This window comes from Pyrus communis, chromosome 15, assembly GCF_041283825.1.
Source record: "Pyrus communis isolate YQ-2024b chromosome 15, ASM4128382v1, whole genome shotgun sequence".
Classification (NCBI taxonomy): Eukaryota; Viridiplantae; Streptophyta; class Magnoliopsida; order Rosales; family Rosaceae; genus Pyrus; species Pyrus communis.
The window spans coordinates 25,564,911-25,578,546 of record NC_142579.1 but is presented as its reverse complement, the minus strand read 5'-3'; positions in this window follow the sequence as shown (position 1 = coordinate 25,578,546).

The following is a 13,636-nucleotide window of genomic DNA, read 5'->3' as shown; positions in this document are numbered from 1 at the left end:
CACACACACAAAGGAAAAAAAGGAATTTACTGTTTTATAAGAAATTGATTGTAAATGGATAATTTGTTTTTCTGATCTACTTGAGTACAGAGAAAATGTGGGAAAGTGAAAGGAAGTGCAGAATTATTGATGATCATAGAAAAGGATCAAATCATTTTAAGATGCTTGTAATCAAATTAGTGCATATTGATATTCATTACGTTCTTCTCCCAAAGAACAAACTATTTTCTTCGTAAAAGTGCTACTAAAATGTGGTACGAACAAAAAACACTAATGAGTAAAAACGCTTAATAAAGTAGCACATCAAAATAAGCCTTACATCACGATAACATATGAAAACATAAAATTACAGATAACATTGCACTACTATTCCCTCGTAACACCACTCAGTATGGTTAGCAATTGCATGCGATATCAACGAGTGCATCAACAAGATTGAGTAAAAGCCAAATGGAGGAAAGAGAGTGAAAGAAGAAATACGTCCTTGTTGAAAGCTTAATTTGGCAGTATATTGTTGACTAAAAACAAGGATAAACTTCCAAAGATTTTTTATTAAAGATAAGATTTTTGTTTTATTTTTTATGCAGGTCCGAAACATCACCCATCTCTCTTTACCAAACTTTCCAACTTCTTAATAATACTTTTCAAACAACGACAAAGAGTTTCGTTCTATGAAATGAAGTTTTGTATTTTTGTTTTGCAGATCAGAAGGCGTAGAAAAAGCTGGTCAGTGTCAAATTCAAAGTTTTATGTACAGAAATCAATATTAGTATATATCACAAATTTCAATCGGAGAAGTACTATCAAGCTCCGGTATGTGTTATTCATAAGAAAATTCAGGGTCAAAATCTTCTTTTTTTTATTATTTATTTTTGGTTTAGTTAAAATGTCTAAAGAAACCAACCGTTTAAGATGCGATACATGACATGTTTCAATGCATAGTAGACTTATTTAGAATTATTTATATATCGGTAATAAACAATCATAATGATGTTTCATATTAATAAAACAAAAATACATGAGAATCTATCATAAAATTAAATAAAAATACAGAAAAAAAAAATGTTCAATTACTAATAAATCCTGCAAATTCTATCTTCCCTTTTATATAATCGACACAAAATGTTACTGTGTCGGTGTGCCGTATCGTTGCTGTTTGAAAATTGATGTATGTGAGGGAGGTGGATTGTCTGTCCTTTCATTTCCATACTCATTCAATACTTTTGTGTTTGTGTGGTCACGGTTAAAATACGTCAATATTTTATATTCCTATTACTTTTTGTTTTATTATTTTTATAAAAAAAATAATATAAAATATTAACGTGATTTAACCGTGATCACATAAACAAAAATATACGGAAGAGTATAGAAATACGAGGATAAACAATCCACCTCTCTATGTGAGTGATTATGGGCAGAAGAGGTGCAGAGAGCGAGAGAGGGAGGCCCACAGGTGAGTGGTGACTGCTGACTGAGATGACTGAGGTGAGCCCATGAAAGATGACGATGATGATGATTGAGCAAACCAAGGATACATACTAGTTCATCAATCATTGCTCACGAGCGGGTTCGCCTTAAAAACGTGGCCGCACGATGCTCCAAGCACTTGCACCAGCTGAGGACCCTCCCTGCTAGCCAAATGATGGCACTTTCGTATGCTTTCAACCAACTTTGACTAAAATGAATAGTTTATTTTCTTCACCAAATTGCACTTTTGGTTTAGGTTGTTTGTTCGAGTATTTTTTTTCACCTTGGTTCTTGCAGTTGGATTTTGGCAGTTTTGGTTATGTAATTTGCTTATGTTTACAATTTTGGCCCAATTATTAAAACCCTTTTTACAATGGAAGAGGATCCTCTCTTGATTCATTTTGTGGGAATTTTAGGAATTTTCACATTCTAGCCGTTCATCATATATCATGTGGTCAGTTCTTGTCATGTACTATTTTTGTTTAATTTTAAATAAAAAAAATCAAATAATTTATGATTGCATGATACATGATAAATGTTAAAGATGTTAATGAGATTCCTAAGATCTCTACAATTTCGATCCGAATGGGATCCAAATCCTTTTACAATTAAACCCAAGGCTTCAAGTCATCCCAATGCATCATCACTCCTTGGGTTGGAACGAACTCGAGTCAATATTTTATTGATCCAATTTTATGCATTCTCCTACAAGACTCCAATTTCCAAAATTAAAACTACGAGACAATGAAAAATTGCTCAAGTTACAAGGACCAACAGTGTAAATCACCTATTAATATTAGGAAAGTGATCATCTCTGAATCCCTTTCTCCTAATCCACGAAATCAGGAGATCCGTGTTGTTGAAATTTGATCCAACAACTGAAGCTATCATAACTTTTAAGGTGGATCATTGTTTGTAGTCGTTGAATCAAATTTTAACGATACAGATTTTCTAATTTGGTGAATTAGAAGGAAGGGATCCGGAGAGGATCCCTTCCTTAATATTTTCAGTCATAGCTTAGTTAATTTGCTGCTGCTATTAAATTGTGGGTTGGAGATTTTGAAGTCCAAAGAAACAAAATGATGATGTTTGCTTTCCCTCCCATTTACTAGTTTGTTTCTATTGCTTAATCAATCAGATCAACAGGGCTCTCTGCGGTGCAGGTCCACATTTGAGATAACAATGAATTTGCATGGCTGACCGTTTGCTCTTGCTTCATGATACATAGAGCGAAGCATATATTAATTTTTTATGAGGTCATTGATTCAACATCGTGTCTTCGTTTTGGCAATGCAGGATCACTAGAAAATATCAGCATCATCCATTCCACTTGTATTAAATGATCCACCAAATACGCTTGTTGGAGCATCATTACGACTAGAAAAACTTGGATTGATGAGGGTTTCCGAGTACGTTATATAGGTAGATATCTCGCTGAAGCTTCTTAAAATTTGGTTTACTTGATCTCACACTAGTCATTCGGTGTGAAATTGTTTTAACTAGATAATTTTATCGAAGTTTCTTTTATATAATGACAAACCGGATTTCTTTGCCGCATCATCATTTATCATCCGAATGAGGTTAACAACGTGGCAAAGTTGCCCAAGGGTTTTTAAAGGTAAAGTTGCCTTGTGGAAAAAGAAGGCAAATTGTAACCACCACCAAGTTTATTATGCTTTCTAACTACAACATAGAAAGAATAAATAAAAAAAATTGGAAAGAAACATTTTCCTACACTTATTCCCATGGGATAATCTAGATATCGACTTTATCGGTTCCAAAGAATTGCTAGAAAACGTTTCCCAAAAAAAAAAAAAAAAGCTAGAAAACAAATGTGTAACATTTATAAACAACGTATTTAGAATTTCTACAATATTGAATATGATCCTAACGAACATGGGAAAATCTGGACCGAGGTTTTTGTATTATGTAAAGAACTGTAAGAAAGGAACATTTTCCTACATCTTACAAATCGTTAACATTTTATCATTTACAAATAATGGTAAGAAATCAAACTATATGCACCGTTCATATCATAATTTTATCTCTAAAAGTTCATCTTATAAGCATGGAAAAATCTTGAGTTGGAATTTTATCATTTACAATGAATTGTATAGAAAGATATTATGTTTATCTCTTCTTAAAGTTCGAAGAGATTCTAAGTTTAAATCCACCTGCTTTATTGACGAAAAACAGAAAAGAAACAATGTTATATAATTGATACATAATACTAAGAGCCTTTGAGCCTACTTTTATTGGGGTCTAACTATAATACTACTATTTGGGTTAATATTTCTTGCCTTGTAAACAACGACATCTCACTCAATGATATGATTTATATACAAGATCTAACTGTTGCAAGATCCATTAAATTTCTATATGCAAAATTTATACTATTGATTTTTCGAGCCACTCAATAATATATACCACAGAAGAAAACTTGCTTCCATTGAGGTAATGTCACAGTCACCAAACCAAACAATGCGAAAAAGAGAAAAATAAAGATTTAAGGATCCAAAGTGTTCCAATGATTTCAATTTTTAAGCACTGACAGAACAGAAGTAGCAGAAATAGGATTCTGGAAATGTATTGGAGGGAAAGGGATCATGTCCGGATCTTTCCCTCCAAAGCTTAGGGATCAAGTGATTCAAGTCTTTAAAATTTGATCCAACGGCTAAAAATTATTGTAGCTTTTAAAAGTTTTTACTAACTTCTCTGTTTTTAGCCGTTGGATCAAATTTTAAAGGTTCGGATCACTTGATCGTTGAGTTTTGGAGGGAAAGATCTGGAGATTATCTCTTTCCGTATTGGAGAAGAAGCAAAGTTTACATAAATGTGCCACACATGGGGAGGTTTTAAGAGCAATTCCAGTGTGTAAGGGCTCCCAATGGCAATTGGCAATTGAATCCCCTCCATTGAATAGTAACTGCCTTTAATGAACAATAATTGTCTTTTGCATCTCCACTCATAAATTGAATAGCCATGGCAATATGCAATAAAATATTAGTATTTTTTATTTTATAAAATAATAAAAAATAATTTTATTTGTAATTTCATATAGGATTTAAAGGTGAGCAAACGGGGCCTTAGGCTCGCGGGGCAGGCCGGTTCCATGCGGTTTGGGATGGGTCTAAAATTTGTAAAGACAAAACGGGGCGGGTTCACAAAATTATCGGGACGAGGCAGGTGCAAAAGCCTTAGGAAATGGGGCCTTGGTTGGACTCGTTTCTCCCAATTCTCACAAAATTATCAGATATCTGGTGTGGTAACGTTAGCTTTTCTCCTAATTCTCAGCCGTTCGATCTCTGACACACCCACCTCAAAAGCTCATTTATTGTCTCCTTTCTTTGTCTCCTTTATCTGTCTCCACAAACCTCAAAATGAGCTCATTTTCCTTCTTTATTGGCTCTCTATTCCCTTCTTTTTCCTTGCACTTTCCTCGTCACTTTTCCATTTTGCTTGCTTTTTCTCCCTCCATAGAAAGGTGCAGCTCCAGCCACTGAAAGGTCCGATGAAGAGGATGAGGACGCGATTGACTTCGATTCTAATGATTTTGAAGGTGATTCTATTTCCTTATAACCCATGTAGTCTTATGTTGATGAGACCAAAATAAGTCAAATCACTAAATTTTGTTATGAAGGAAATGCTTTGTGTTCACAATCTGATGAAGAAACCATCTTGTCTTATGGTTAATGGCAGATGACGAAGACGATATGCTGGAACACTATTTGGCTGAGAAGTCCGACTTATCAACCCATTCTTCGAAGAGAGTCACCAGCTAGATCTAAAAATAGCAAGATAACGAAGACGCTGGGGAGAGGAACGAACAAGATGACGAAGACCAAACTTAGGCGTGAGTGAAGATTTGGATCCGTGGGTACCCATAGGAACCGGCCTGTTGCAACGGGTTGGGTTAAGTCTGGATCCCATTTTGAAAAATCCAAAACTCGTCTTGCCCAGTCCCGTTTTATTTACAAATAGGTCCAATCTAGTTCCTTCAATTCGGCCCGGCGCGTGCCCACCCCTAATAGGATTTTTAACCGGTCTCGTTACGCTACATGTCATTATCCGAAAGTACAATTTTTTGTGATAGATTTCGATAAGATTTTTATCCAATTCCGTTGCTACACGTGTCGTTACCTTTTTAGAATCATTGAGGATAGATTTCGATAAGACTTTTAACCAATCCCGTCGCGCTACGTGTCACAGTCTGTTTAGAATCTTTGAGGATAGATTTTGATATGATTTTTAACGAATCACGGCGTGCCACGTGGCATTATCTACAACCTAATCCTTTCCTTTTTCTCTATATAACCCACCATCCATCCTAAGAAATCACACACCAAAATCAAAATCTCTCACAATCTCTATCCTTATTCATAGTTTCTCCTTTCCTTTTTACAATGTCTTCTTCAAGGATCTTGTGAGAAATCGATAACCAAGAGAAAGAATTGTTTAAGCAAGGGGAAGAAATGTTTAATCTCCAGAAGGGAGAAAATGAGATGGATGAGGAGTGTATAATGAGTGTAGAATGAGATATGACAAAGAAAGAAGCCAAAGAGCCTCACATTCTCGTCGAGTCATCCAAGTTGTGGCTGAGACACCAGGCCCAGGCATTCCGCAAACATTGATAGAAGCAGGCAACGACGAGGTAAGGATCTATTGGACAATTATTTTGACCGTATACAGTGCATTCCCCGATGCGTACTTTAGACGTCGTTTTATAATGCAACGACATTTGTTCAACAAAATCATGATTGCTGTTTGCAACCATAATTCTTATTTTGTACAAAAGAATGATGCTTTTGGTGTCATGGGTCTCCTTTTTTAGCAAAAAATTACTGCTGCATTGCAGATGCTTGCATATGGAGTATCTGCAGACCAAGTGGATGAGATAGTGAGGATGGAGAAATCAACCATTCTTGAGTCCCTGATGAGGTTTTGCTCTGCAATTGAATCTATCTACACCAAAGAGTACCTCCGGAGACCTACGACAATGGACTTGCAAAGCTTCTGAAGAAGGGTGAGATACGAGGTTTTCCTGGTATGATTAGAAGCATCGATTGTATGCACTAGACCTGGAAAAACTGTCTAAGTGCATGGCAAGGAGCTTATGGAGACAGAAAATGAGCAAAAAATATCATTTTGGAGGCGGTGGCATCATTTGATACATGGATTTGACATGCTTTTTTTAGTGTTTCAGGAGCTCAAAATGACCTCAATGTCCCTGCCTAATCTCCAGTGTTCGACGAGGTGCTACAAGGAAAAGCACCGAAAGTCATGTATTGGGTCAATGGACATAAGTACGACAAAGCATACTACCTAGCAGACGGTATTTACCCAATGTGGACATCGTTTGTCAAAACAGTGCCACGTCCGCGAAGTGAAAAGGAAAAACACTTCGCAAGATGTCAAGAGGGTGTAGGAAGGATGTGGAGTGTTATTTTGGTATCCTCCAAGCTCGTTGAGCGATTGTTAGGGGTGTTGCCAGATTGTTTGATTTAGAGTTGCTTTGATCCATCATGATGACGTGTACCATTCTTCACAACATGATTGTGGAAGATGAGTATGATTATGATGTCATTGATGAATTTGAGCCAGACATGATGAATAATTCCAAAACATAAATAATTCCAATCCTTATACTATCACAAAGCTTGGCAAAATGACTTGATAGAGCACTTGTGGGGATTGAAACAAGCTCAAGAAACTTAAAAACAAGATTGTGGTGGAAGAAGAATGCTCTTAGTTTGTTTGGTGTGTTTTTTAAGTTCATTTAGTGTGGTTTTTTTTATTTGGTGTGTATATGTAATTTTATTTGGTGTGTTTATGTTCTTTGGATAAAGATTCTCTTAGTTTAAATAAAGTACCAAATTAAATAAAGATACTCAGTTTAAATAAAGTACTAAATTAAATAAATACGAAATTACATAAAGTACTCAATTCAATAAATACGAAATTACATAAAGTATCAAATTAAATAAATACGAAATTACAATTGGAAAATTATGGGCTCCGATTATACAACAAGTTCCCTAGTCCCTCATGAATGAAAAATCATCACCTAACCAATTTGTCCCTCAAATTATGGGCTCCGATTATACAACAAATCACCTAGTCCCTCAGATTTATTTATTTTTTAAAATTTTTAAAGCCGAAAAACGTAGACCGTTGATCTGGAATTGAACGGCTCAAATTGTGCCATGTCATCTAGCCGCTCGGGGAGTTTTGAAATTTTTTTACCATTGGAAATTGAATGGTCCAGAATAAAAGAGCCGTTAAAATCCAACAGTTGAGAAGATGCCGCGTTGGACCCAACAACGGCTACAGACAGCCTGTCCAGCGCCGGACCCATCGCCTGCCAACGCTGTCAGTGACGCATCCCCACAAGCGTTTGTTAGCCATGCGCCTAATGCAAATTTTTTTATAACGTGGCTGACATCAGCCTTGCATCACTCTCCTCTCAGGTACTCAGGCCTTGGGTTTGTGCCTGAGCTATTCATCGGGCTCCCCCTTAGTCCAATAACCCGAATGAACTGAAATCACTTTGGCAGACGATTGGGTTGCTGGAGCAGCCTGTCCATAGGGCTAATGCCCACGCTAGAGGTGCTTTAAGCAACACATAATCAAGGCAACATAGGCCTACCTCTGCAAAGCAAAACAGAAAGCCAAAAAAGCCAAAAAAGTCAAAAAAGTTAAAAAGGAGATTATATGGATTTGTGGGGGATTCGTGTTAGATCTAATTATAAATTAAAAACTTGTGGGGCTTTCTGTTAGCCCTTTTATTTTTACTAGTTATCGAATAGATCTAACAAAAACAAGAAGCAAAATCAAATATAAGTGTCGATAAGGAAAAAAATGATGTGTGGTTTTCATTTCAGTAAATTAAATGTTTGTAAAACCATCAATTAAAGTAACTCACAACCCCAACATTCCAGCGGAAAAGAAAAAAAAAAGGGTAAGAAGTTTGCCTTTCCGCTATGCAGCAACCAACACATGGTCCCCTCTGTAGTTACTTTGATGGTCAGGGTTTATGCACAAAGTGAATGAATGCATCAACACATTGACACCATAATTTTTTAATTTATCATGCATAATTATTGTTTAATGCAACAATTAATCAAAGGGTTTTCTATGATGGCATTTTTCGGCCAGTAAAAGCTAAAGATACAAAAAAGATGTAGATTAGTTTAGACTTAGTGGAAGAGAATCATTAACTTGCACTTTCTTATCAGCTAAATACGTGGTTAGGCTAATCATCTTATGACAACTAGACCGAATAATCTAGTTCCTGGATGAATGATTATAATCCATAACCTGAATGTTACATTGTTTCCTCTGAAACATACAAAATCCACATCATTCGTTATCGCCTTTAACATATAGCAGATGACTCATGTTTTTGTTCTAAGTTGAGCTAAACCCCTGCAACTTAAAACTCCAGGTGCCAAGAAAGACTCTCGGAACTGAGTTGGACACTACTGTAACAGACGGATCATCAGAAATGACTCAAAGAAACTTTTATCAGTGACATGTTTCTCGGCTTATCGATATTTGGATACAACTAAAATGTTCCAATCGATTAGAAGAATGCATACGAAGAACATCTGCTGTATTCTTTAGTGGAAAAACAGTGTTTGATATGAATAACATGTTCCATAAAGTTTCTTGCCACTACTTCTCCTTTTTTATGTTCAGTGGGCAACCTTATCATCATCCTTAGCTTTGGGTTTTAGGGTTTAGGGTAATTGCAGACTCCAACTGGCACCAACTGCTAAAAGCAAACGGGCTATACGATGAAATTGAGGTTCCACCATAAAACCAATTGGCAATATGGGGAGTAGCCCAAGACCATATAAGCACATAGCAAACCTTGTCCTTCACGATGTGGGACAACTCTCAACATGCCCCCGCACATGTGGCGGATTTTCAAATCTACACGTGGACAACAACTGGATGACGTGGAGCGTGTGTGGCTGTTTGGCTTCACACGAGGACAACCCGTTCTGATACAATGAAAGAAACTAAAGTAGGGTATGAAAATCTGAATTGCATAAGCTCAACTCAGTTAATCATAAGTGAGTCATTGACTTCATATATATAGAGATTACATGAATATGTTTGTCACAGATTACAAGTATTCAAATTTATAAAACAACTAAACAGATTACAAAGAGATATAGATAAGCTAGGATTGTTCAGATATCCTTTGACTGATATTTGAACTGCGGCAATCTGTTTGAATAGCAGGAGCTGGGATTTCAAACATAGATGACCCGGATTGCTAACTTGGCACACTTTGCGACTTGTACTGCTGACATGGTTTATCACTCCCCCGCAAGCTTAACGGGCGCTAACAAACAGGAAGCTTGGAGAGAAGATATGAGAAACGTGACGTTGAAAGGCCTTTGGTTAACAAGTCAGCAAGTTGATCTGTAGTAGCCACATATCCTACTTCAACTTCCTTTCGAACGACCTTTTCACGAACATAATGATAATCGACCTCAATATGTCTCATGCGTGCTTGATATACTGGATTGGAAGCAACTGCTAGCCCAAGAACTTGTCCCTCACCGATGTGGGACAACTCTCAACACTATATACGCATAATCTCTTTCCAGAGTTAGAATGATAGAATCGAATACAGCTTCACGGAACAATCTCTTATATCCAAGGCAACACTAAAGCAATATATGATATGAATTTCAACTGTAACAACAAAGAAACAAAACCAGTATTCGACAACAATTATTTGTTGCACTGTTGTTACTCATCGTCTTCTGATAAAAAAATGTAAATCCTGCATAAATTTGACATGCTTGTGGCCATGTACTCATTACTTTAGAGCAATCATGTCATCTGTACGCCACCAACAGCACTTGGCTTTTTCATTCTATTTCTTGCTTTTCTTCTTCCCTAGTTCATCATACTAGACCTTGAGCCATGTTTGAAGGAAAAAAGGAACAGTGCAGTCCTGTACGTGGGGGACCAAGAAAACACAGGTGCATGCAAAATGATATAACAAGCGGAAAATGCATTCGCTCTGGAGCTACTAAATTTGCGAGTGTTTGATTCCCAGCCCCCTTTTGTTATATTAAAAGAAAAACACAGATTAGAAATCAACAGAGCAAAATTTAGAAGCTGAGTTAACTGGAAGAATTACGGAGATAATATCACTGACATGATCCTATCCCATGATCTGCAGATCTCGGTACAACAGTGGAACCTATGTCTTTTCTGGGATTAGTGAATTCAAATATGTGATTTGAGCAGGGAGAAAATAATGTTGCACAACAATTCAAAACGATAAACAATCTTAGGATTTTGACGCATTTGAAGAAAAATAATTTCACAACTTCTGTTTTGTTGATGTTTTTTTCTCTGTCTTTCTAGTATTTGCCTTCACAATGGCAAAGAAAAACAGCTTTAAGTTATTGCTGGAACTGCAACTGTTATGATAATTGTATATTACTCCCCGAGAAATAAATTTATAATGAAAGGCTAGACATGGATTTGATATCATAGTACGAATGCAGACAACGTTTCAAGTTGTTTCTGATTTTACCTTCTAAAAAAAACACCTCTTTCTAAAAGTAGTTAATTTTATGTTATGATAAAAGCATATGTATACAATTTTGTTATTTTATTTCTTTATATTTACTTAGTTAACTTCCATTAGTAATAGTGTACATTATTTTGTTTTATTGTAGGTCTGATTTGACATTGACAATTGGAGGTTAAAAAGAGTAACATGGAGCAAAGTTTGGTTGGCAGGCGTTGGCAAGAAGGAGGTAGGCGTTTTGGAGCTTAATATAGTGTAGATTTGTGCATAAAGTCTGGAAGATTTGAAGATGAGGCTTGGAAGACAAGGAATATCGTAAGGAAGGAATCCTAGTTAATGTTGCAGATTGAATACTATAAAAAAGATAAGGTAGTTGTTGTGCACATTATCTTATCTTATCTCCATTTGAAAAGAAGAGTCCTAATCAACTTTAAACACTCTCTAACTGATTCCCTAAAGTCCTATCTCAACCCAAACACTCATTCATACTTTTACCTATATCTGAAATTAGTACCAGGCGGAATATTCTACGATTATGAGTTAGAATCTACTAGATCGACTAGCGTAACAAACTAATCAACTAAATACAAATTCGTTAGATATAAAAACACAAATCCAAGGAATAAACTTAGTATACTACAAGTTAACCTAGTCAATAGCAACATGGTTCTTAATTCATAATTAAGCAGTATAAACTTGAGCACAAACACATATCAATAACAAACCACGCAATGCGTGTAACATAAGTTCATAATCTAGATATATGGATAAGTTTAAGCAAGAAAGAACACAAGAAGCTTTGACCAGAAAAATCTCTAACTGAGTTAAAAACCAGGGAATCCACGGATTCCAATCCACTAGTGAAAATAAGATTAATACAAAGTACCACCACAAGCTCAAATCCTATATCTATTTTAAGGAGCAGTTTTATACCTTTGTGTGCAACCTTACTTTGCACGTAGCCGGAGAAGTCTTCAATCTTCACAAGAGGGCAACTCCAACCTTGAGGTCATCTCCTTGTGGAAACAAGGCCAAATACGATTTATGTAATATGATATGATGATGAAGATCATATGTAATATGGATTCAAAGCATGACAAGTCAGTTCCTCCTATCGAACAGTTGAAGAAAAACTAAGTGAATCCAACCTTAAGTCTATATGAAGATTTGAAACTTAAAAACTAGCCCATGGACAATGCAAACCTATTTATCAATGATAAGAGGAGTTAATAAGAATTTTTTGTTTGGAAAAAGGTTTGGTAGCTAGGGTTTCATAAATGAGGAAGACAGGAAGCTTAAGGCTTAATTGCACTCTCTCACTTTCTGTGAAAACTAAAACCAGACCAATAAACCTAGGATCCTTTTAACATTAAGGCTTGTTTATTTTTAGCCAATAAGGACAAAATGACACTTGTCAAAGGAAAAAGTAATCTGAATAGATCAAGGGTGAAAAGCCTATTTCAGTAAAAAAGATGTCAGTCAGCTCATGTGAGATATTTTAAATTGCGTACCCAATTCACGAGTAAACAGCAAACAATTCTGACAAGACAACCACACAAGACATAATGTAACAAGAATTTAAACGTGAAATGCATATGCATGAACAAACCTTTGAAGTAATGAGTCAACCCCTTGAACATTGATTTCCAACATCATGATGCCTCAGTGATAGTATATTCTAAAGACTAAATAGAACATGCCATATATGGTATATTGACAAGAAAATCCAAAATACTGAAGTCTAGACTTCACAATATCCAAATCAAATTATAACACATGATAAACCATAATTTACTCTACCAATGCACCCTCTATCATAACCTAACCTCTTTGCCGCGTTCTATACACAATTCCCTGCAGTTCCCGTCATATTTTTCCAGCAACTTTCATCAACCCAATCGTGCCCTACGCATTTAACCATTCAGGCATTCATTCGTCCATTCAAGTGAAGTTGCGGGAGTTTTCTAGATTCTTTCTTTCGAACCCTTGTTTATCTATTTTCTTTTCAATGTTTATTATGATTTTCTTTTCAATTATGATGAACATGTGTAACTGATTTCATTTTTAACTAAAGCTGAATTCGAATCCATGAACATATGTTAATATAAGTTGATTCCATCCAGTTATTTCTTCATAAAACATGAATGTGTTTTACATGAACAATGACTTGAGACATTTAATGCACCAAAGGCAGTGTGGAAGAAAGAAAAATCTGAAAAATCAAAGATAAAACAACAAGAGGTTCTCATGAAATGCAATATCAAAAGATCCAACATTGTGAAAACAGTCTAAATGAGACACCCAATGCAGTGTAACTCAAAATCCCATGATCCCACCAGGTCTTATCTCGAAAGACATCGATCATTTCGAAGGTCATTGTGAACTCTCTATCTCCCTTTTTAAACAGCAACAAAAACTCATGGTTATCGATTCCCTTTAGTGTTGGGCAAAAGAAACACCCAAGATTTATCTCCAGCAAATGAATCTGGTAAGACTTGCAGTTGCAGTAAGCACACGGTGTTTCCTCACCGGTTAGGATATCTGGCTTTCACCCAGAAAACCCAGTTCAATTCCCGGCAATGGAACCTTTTTGCCAATTTTTTTTTT